This window comes from Staurois parvus, unplaced genomic scaffold (assembly GCF_062004578.1).
Source record: "Staurois parvus isolate SC_StPar_1 unplaced genomic scaffold, SC_StPar_1.0 ptg000145l, whole genome shotgun sequence".
Classification (NCBI taxonomy): Eukaryota; Metazoa; Chordata; class Amphibia; order Anura; family Ranidae; genus Staurois; species Staurois parvus.
Genome location: NW_028317941.1, coordinates 22,792,608 through 22,800,863, shown reverse-complemented (window position 1 = coordinate 22,800,863; position 8,256 = coordinate 22,792,608).

The window sequence follows — 8,256 nt, the reverse complement described above, 5'->3', positions numbered from 1 at the left end:
TCTTTTCATTCTTCTTTTCATTCTTCTTCTTCGTCGTGCCCCGTGACTCCCCAAATGAGTGAAGTGTGCGGTGATTCTAAGATCGACGGCACTCATCTGCATGTCATACTGACTGACAGTATTATTTCTCTTCCCCAGCAGACTCCAAGGGCATTTAAATTAAAGGTACAGTGTTCTGCACTAATATAAAGGCTCTCTGAAGCCTAGAAACCCTTTAAATAAGTTAAATTCGCGGCGAATAAATTCGCATCGAATCGAATTTCTCCCGCAAATTCGGCGAATCAGCCGAATCGAATTTTTGAATAATTCGCTCATCTCTAGTTGGGACCTGTTTGAGGTTTCAACCCAAACTGACCTTGGCACATCACCAGAGCCAGCCTTTGGGTGTATCTCTGTATTACGGTTTATACATATTATTGTATGACATTGTGTCATATGTGTATTTTATCTTCTTGAAAGACAATGATGTAACTTTATTCACAGGACATTGAGGTTTTTTTTTTTTTTTTAGAATGTCCATTTTCTAAAATAAAAAAATAGCAATTTGCCTTTCAGACTAACTATAGGTGTGGTTTAGCCTTTAAAGTCCCAGGGAGTCTTCATTGTTGTATTTTGTATATTACGTATTTGGGATGTTAGCAGTATAATCACTTCACTTGATTCTCCCCTATATCCAAGTACTTAGGACTCAGTCCCTGTCATAGAGGCTTGCAACCATCTTGAGCACTTAAACCAATGAAGAGGAAGGATTGTCTACATTTTAATGCCAAACTTTTGACCCACTATGCACAGCAAAAACAGGTAATAGTGATGCGCTGAAAAATGGACACACAAAGGCATCCTCAATGTCCAGAGGCCAGGTGGTTTGCTGGGTGAATAAAGGCTATAACTGAGCAGGTAAATTCCATACCGAATGTTTAACCAAGAGGAAGGTGTTGGGAACATTCACCTACAGTATGGGGCAGATGCCCCCTTTTTCCTTTGGAATGATAAACAGTTTGAAACCTTTATTACTAGGAGAATGGCTAGGACCTCCTAAGAAAGAAGCGGTGTCAGAACAGCATGAAGGCTCATAAATCTTTTTGGATATGTTGGCAAGTCTGACAACATAAGCAGGCTGGAGGGAGACTGAAATTTCATCTTGTAGCCGCTGGATACCATGGTTTGGAATCAAACATTCAAAATATCCAGGACAACATGGCTGTGAAGGCAAGCAGATTTTGAGCTAAAGGGTACATTAGTTATGAATTAAAGGAGACTAATTCAGGATATTTAATAAACTACCAGTCTTTCAATGTCATATAGAGCAGGCCACAGGCGTGAGCTGTGGTTCTTGAGGACAGAGGGATCCAAATTAGGATCCCAGGAAATGATCTGGTAATGGTTAAGGTCTGGTAGATGCAAAGAGTGACAATGGCAGGTCATAGAGTAGGGTTTGCGAGGAGAATGAGGCTTTAAGAAGTGCTTCCAGTCTTTTATTCACAGTCTGAAACCATGGGGATAAGCCCACCACACAGAAAAAAACAATTTTTTTTTTTTAATTCTCCCCCTCTGTAAGGTATTGCTTCTGATTTTGGCCAATTGCTTAAAAAAAGAAACAAGTGCAATAGTGAAGTCTTAACAGGTTGAAGGTTCTACAGAGAACCCAGGCTAGTCACTTTAGGAGTAGGCAATGCAGGCAGCAATAGATTTAGGCATGTGTGGACTGCATCAAAATTATATCCTTAAACTTGGGGGCATTGTCAGAAGACTGAAACTCCTTTGATACAGGACAGGTTGCAATCCTCTTCATCCTCCAAAGCACTTAGAGGAGGCTGCAGAAACATCGACAGACTATGAATGAAAATGCGAGAAACCCTGCATTAATTCAGCACTCATGGACATGTATGCCATAAAAGTCTGGCATGGGTGCAGAAATACATCCCTGGATAATGTGGGAGATTCACCCTAGGAAAAGAGGGGCTGCACGGAATGTGATGACTCTTGCAGGGAACAAGCTTCTAAGGTAGACCCATGAAGAGGTGGATCAGGAGCCAGCAGGCCCTGCTCCTCCAACTTATGATCCAGCATACCACTAAATTGTATGTGCAGGTCCCATAAAGGGTACTTATGACCAACAGTGGAAGCAGGTTACATCCTTCATTCATTAACTGTATCTCTACGTGACCACAAGAGATTCTGAAAATCACCCCAGCTCATACTCCCCATTAGCTTATCCAGAGAGGGCAGAAAGATATTGAGGGTGCGTGTACATCAGGAAGTATTGGGCACATACACCAAAATGCACACAGATAGGGCAGATGCAGGCTTAGTAGAGAGGCTATCAGGCACAATATTTAACACTAGCCAGTGCGGCTGCAGTAAAACCATATTACACCATAAGTACATGGCTGCAGAAGCATTGTGGTCAGGCACTCTGGTGTTACCCCTGCAGCATGTGTCAAGCTGGGGGCAGGAGGAGTTACATTGGACTCTCCATACAGCTTTGCGAGTATCAAATTCTTCAGAAGGTAGGCCGCATAACCGAGTGTTTATGAATATTACCTTGCGTTCTGTAATGTAAGGAGAAAATGTGAATTTTGACTTGCCTGTAGAAGACATAGGATAAGTAAACAGTTCATGGGTTATATGAAAAATTATACCATCCACTCCGTCAGACTCTGGTTTTATAGCAAGCTAAAACAGGAGGTTTGGCCTGTTTGGAAAAGGCAAAGGCTTGTCCACCAGGAGTCTGACTATGTCTTTGTACCAAGTTCTCTGAGGCAATGAGTGTGTTCCACCTCTATCTTGCAGGACAGCCAAGAAAGCTTTGCTGGAGGGAATGCAAACATCACACTGAACAGAGTCCAGGGAATCACCAGGGCATCCATCAGGTCAGGAGGATCTCTGTATCTGCTCAGAAACCTGTCCAGTTCTTTCTTGTGGTCCCCACTTCTGACAGAGAATCAAGAAAATTTCAGGGTGAAGGGACCACTCCCAGTCCATGCATTGGCGACTGCAAAGTCCACTGCCAATTTTCCACTCCTGGTATGAAGATAATCATAATAAAAGAGAATCAGGCTTACCTTCTTCAGAGATGTCCGATGTTTGGCTCCCCCATGCTGGTTTATGTAAGTCAAATCCATGGAGTTGTCTAATGGTACTCTGAGTAACCTTGTAAGAGAGTCAGTCTCATGATGCGCAATTCCATAACATTGATAAGAAGCATCAACTTTTGTGGGGACCAGGTGTCCTTGACAGGAAATTGTAGATCCTGACCCAGCCTGACAGGGTGGCATCTATTATTACCACCATCCAGGAGGATGGGAAGAACGATTTTTTGGATTCTAGGGCCAAGCTGGAAATCCACCATGCGAGGGAGATTTTTATCAGGCTGGATAGAAGTAGTGGACTGTGCAGACAAAGGATCCGTTTGTCCCAAGTCATAAGAATGTTGTGTCAGAAAGGTTTGGAGTGGAACCGTGTAAAGGGAACTGCCTCAAAAGACCACCATGAGGGCCCAGAATCCTCATACAGAAGTTCAGGGATCAGATACAAAACACCCTGCGCTCAGAGACCCAGAACAGAATACAGCGGGTAGAACCATATATAAAAGTTCATCCAATGGCCAATCAAAGGTTGTGCAGCTTAAACACAAGACTGGGGAAGCCCAATAGAAACTGCAATGGAGAACAAAAACAAAAGCACACCAATCTTGCATATTACCTCAGTAAGTAAAGGGTGAATTTATGAAATTGAGATATACAGTAAAATCACAAAAGTAGCATAGGTAAAAGTACATAAAATCCAACATCAGCGTGCTAGCAGACAGGTGCGGGTCCCATCGAGAGGGGAGACTCTCAGAATGAAGCTGACGCATTTCGAAGGGGGATCCCTTCTTCCGCCGAGCTCTGAGTTGAGGGATGCTTGATTGATCTTAGAGTTTGATTTTTGAACCCAAGAGCAGTACTGGGACAAGGTCATCTAGTGCCCAGGGTGGAAATGTCAAAAATGACATTTCCCTGATGTGAGAATCAAGTGTTGGCTTGATAATCCTCTTACCTCTCCTTTGCTCTGGATTTGGCTTGCAACTTCCAGCCCCAGTCTGCAAAGAGTAGTAATCCTGCTCTCACTACTCCTATAGCCTGTAGTAGGGAAAACTTGCCATGTGATTCCCTTCCCACTGCACCGGGGGCCAGCCTCCCCTCCTTGACCTGACACTGTCTCAGAGCAGCAATCTTTTCCTGGGGAAGGAAAAATTTAGCTTGAGCCATGTCTAAAATCTCATATTGGCACTATATCCACTGTAGCACTTTGCAGAGCAGGTAAGGGACTGGACACAGACTTGGCCAGGTTAAACATGTGTTACAATGTGTGAATCATTGAAAAGTTGGCTAGAGAGGGTGTAGAGCCGTGTGCAGGGAGTTCATCCAGAATTTCTAGTGTGTAAAATAATTTCCAGATACTCCAGGCAATGGGAAGGCGCCAGGGCAGACTTCTTGAAGTCTATCTCCCATCTGACAGACTGAAGGAGCTGGATCATCCTCTGAATGGTGAAAGACAAGGCTGTAGCTGACATGGATGCCCTGAGATCTCAGCAACGCCAGGAGCTGAGCAAACACCTCTGAAGGTACGAAAAAGAGGCCAAATGGGACGGGGAGGTATAAAAGTGTTGGTGTGTGGGAAAGATGGGAATGTGAAGTTAAACAACTTGGAATTTCCCCTGATCTGTGTGAAGCAATGGCATATCTTGGAATGAAACACTATTCCGGACCAGTATAGCACCCTGCGGCTGACTATATGAACTGCACAAAGTGCCAAGGCAAGTGCCTATGCAAGATCCAGTGACTGAATCAACATTACATGCCGTAGCATGGGGCCAGCTCCCAAGGTTTAACGGATCAGGATACAGTGTTTCTATTGTGGTATTAAAAGACAGTGAACAGTTGACTAAAGAATCAGAAGATGAAATAATAAACTAGAGTGATGTCAAAGCATGTGAGAATAGATCCACAATCTTAGGAAACTAGCAGAAAAAAAACTTAAGGACTCTCAGACTGGAGTAGGATTATAGGGGAAGCACCCAGGGGGCATGTACTCAAAAGTTTTGCCAGTGTCCAGTCACCTAAAGTTACCAGCCTATAACCCAGGATCTAATGAACACCAATTCCTGCTAATATTGTATGCACTTCTATATTTCTATTTATGATAAAGTGTTTACTGCTAGGTCTACAACTGAACAATTCCCAATACCCGAAATGTTTCAAAGTGTAAACTTTTTTATATTACATATATATACACATACACACATACATTTATACACATTGTACTACAGTGTGTTTAATCATACACACTGATTTGTCATGTTAGACATATTCCTATAGCCTATGTACTACTACTTGCTTCAATTACAATACACTGCTTTGTTGCTCACTGCTAAACTTCTTTTGCCATACTTTAATGATGTATTCAAAGCCATAAACATTTGAGATTGTATTAGAGTTAAGATTCAATTAGACTTAACTTTCTAATACAGTGGCAATTAGGAATTAATCCTATGTTAACAATTGTAGATTCAAGTTAACCACTTCCAGACCAGACACTTTTACCCCCTTCCTGACCAGGGCAATTTTCAGCTTTTAGCGCTATCACACTTTGAATGACAATTGCGCGGTCATGCAACACTGTACCCAAATGAATTTTTTACCATTTTTTTGAGATAGATAAAGCTTTATTTTGGTGGTATTTATTCACCACTGAGATTTGTATTTTTTTTGCTATGTAAATGAAATGTCCAAAAATTTTGAAAAAAAGTGTTTTTTTATAAAATTTTGCAAATAAATAATATTTCATCATAAATCTTAGCCAAAATTTATTCCGTTATCTTTTTAGTAGGAAGAAAAAAAACCAAATTAGTTTATAAGCAAAAATAATTTGTAAATATTTTTTTTTACATTTTTATTTTATTTTTTTATATTATTTTTTTTTTTTTTTTTTACATACTGTCACCCTAGCAGTACAGTGTCACCATGGTGACACTGTACTACTTGTGAGGGGTGATGAAGATTTTTTTTTTTTTTTACACTGATTGCTTTTACACCCATATAGGATGTAAAAGCAATCATTTCTCTTTCTCTCTGTGTGCATTCTTGCACTCATTGAGAAGAACTGAGTGAGATGTGATTGGTCACAGCTTGTCACATGGTACAAGGCTTTTGTGAATAGCCTTGTACCATGTGACCTCTGTGATCATTCACAGATTTCACACATAGTAAGCAATGATGTCAGAAGTGACATCTTGCTTACTACTTTGCATGTGATCACTGATTGGCCAATCAGTGATCACATGATCGGGACCTCGTACAGAGGTCCCGTCCGACGATCGGTGTTTCACTGTGTCCGGAGGACGCAGCGGGCACCGGATCGCGGTGCTGCGCGCTCCCAGTGAGCGCGCACAAGCAGGGTGCGGGGAGGCCGTTTATAGACGGCCACGCGACCCTGCAGTGCCATCGTCCTGCCGTTTATATACAGCGGCCGGTCGGGAAGTGGTTAAAAGACTTGCCACCATTTATTTTTCATAGTACACTTGGGTTTTACAACACTTGGACTCATATTAAAAAGTTACTGTGACATAAAATACTAGGCTACTTCCCTATGCATGACCAAACCAGCACTCCGCAATCTATTTCTACTCCACACATTACCCATATTTTAAGTCTGTTGTACTTTTAAACACCTATTGAATGACGAGGTGGTGTAAAAATTTATATCTGTGTCATCCCATGAACCTAACTTTTGTTACAAGCGCTATTTTTATATAGATGTAACATCACTGCACCAATGAAGTCCTTTGTTTCTGTATTTCTGATACAGGTATTAATAATAGAAAAAAAAAAAAGAAGAAACAAACACTATGCTATGTGACTGCTCTTATTTCTCTTACCCAACACACAATGTGCTTGATATACTGAAAGTAGAGAAAAAAGGAAGAGAAGAAGTCAAGCAGATTACCATAGCAACTAATCAGCTTTCCCATTAATCATGGCCAAACAACCAACAAGGTCATTTCTTTAAAAAAAAAAAAAAATAAATAAATAAAAAGGAAGAATTCTGATTAGTTACCATGGTCAACCCCTCCACTTCTGGGCCCATAATCCATCTGAAAATATTTGGATATTAAACAGGTTAACCAAGATAAAAATTTAAAAAGGGAAACTGCACGTCACGCAGTGAGTCTGCAGCAGTATTCCTAGCACTTTGGGGTTCTGGGAGGAAAAAAAGATTACCCAGGACCTCAAACATACAAATGTTGGTTTATATTCTAAATTAGCTCTTCCGAGTGTATGGATATACAGTTAGGTCCATATATATTTGGACACAGGAACAATTTTAATTTTTTTCAGGTATTTACCAAAACATATTCAAGCTATAGTTATATAATGGATATGGGCTGAAAGTGCATACTCTCAGGTTTAATTTGAGGGTATATACATCCAAATTGGAGGAAGGGTTTAGGAATTACAGCTCTTAAGATTAGCCATCCCCCCTTTTTCAAAGGGACCAAAAGTAATTGGACAATTGAATCAAAAGCGGTTTCATAGCCAGGTGAGGGCTACTCCATTATTTATCAATTAAGCAGGTAAAAGGTCTGGAGTTGATTCCAAGTGTGGTATTTGCATTTGGAATCTATTGTGAACCTACATCATGCGTTCAAACGAGCTGTCCACGCAAGTAAAACAGGCCATTGTAAGGCTTCAAAAAGGAAAAAAATCCATCAGAGAGATAGCAGCAACATTAGGAGTGGCCAAATCAACAGTTTGGTACATTCTGAGGAAAGAAGAACGCACTGGTGAGCTCAGCAACGGAAGACAACAGGGGTGGATGATCGCAGGATCCTCTCTTTGGTAAAGAAAAACCCATTCACAACATCCAGACAATTGAAGGACACTCTCCAGGAGGTGGGCGTATCATTGTCAAAGTCTACAATCAAGAAAAGACTTTACGAGAGCAAATACAGAGGGTTCACCACAAGTTGCATACCATTTATAAGCCTGAAGAATAGAAAGAATAGAAAAGCCAGATTAGACTTTGCCAAAAAACATTTACAAAAGCCAGACCAGTTCTGGAAAAGCATTATTTGGACGGATGAAACTAAGATTAATCTGCACCAAAATGACGGAAAGAAAAAAAAAGTATGGAGAAGGCTTGGAACAGCTCATGATCCAAGAGCACACGTCATCTGTAAAACATGGTGGAGGCAGTGTGATGGCATGGGCA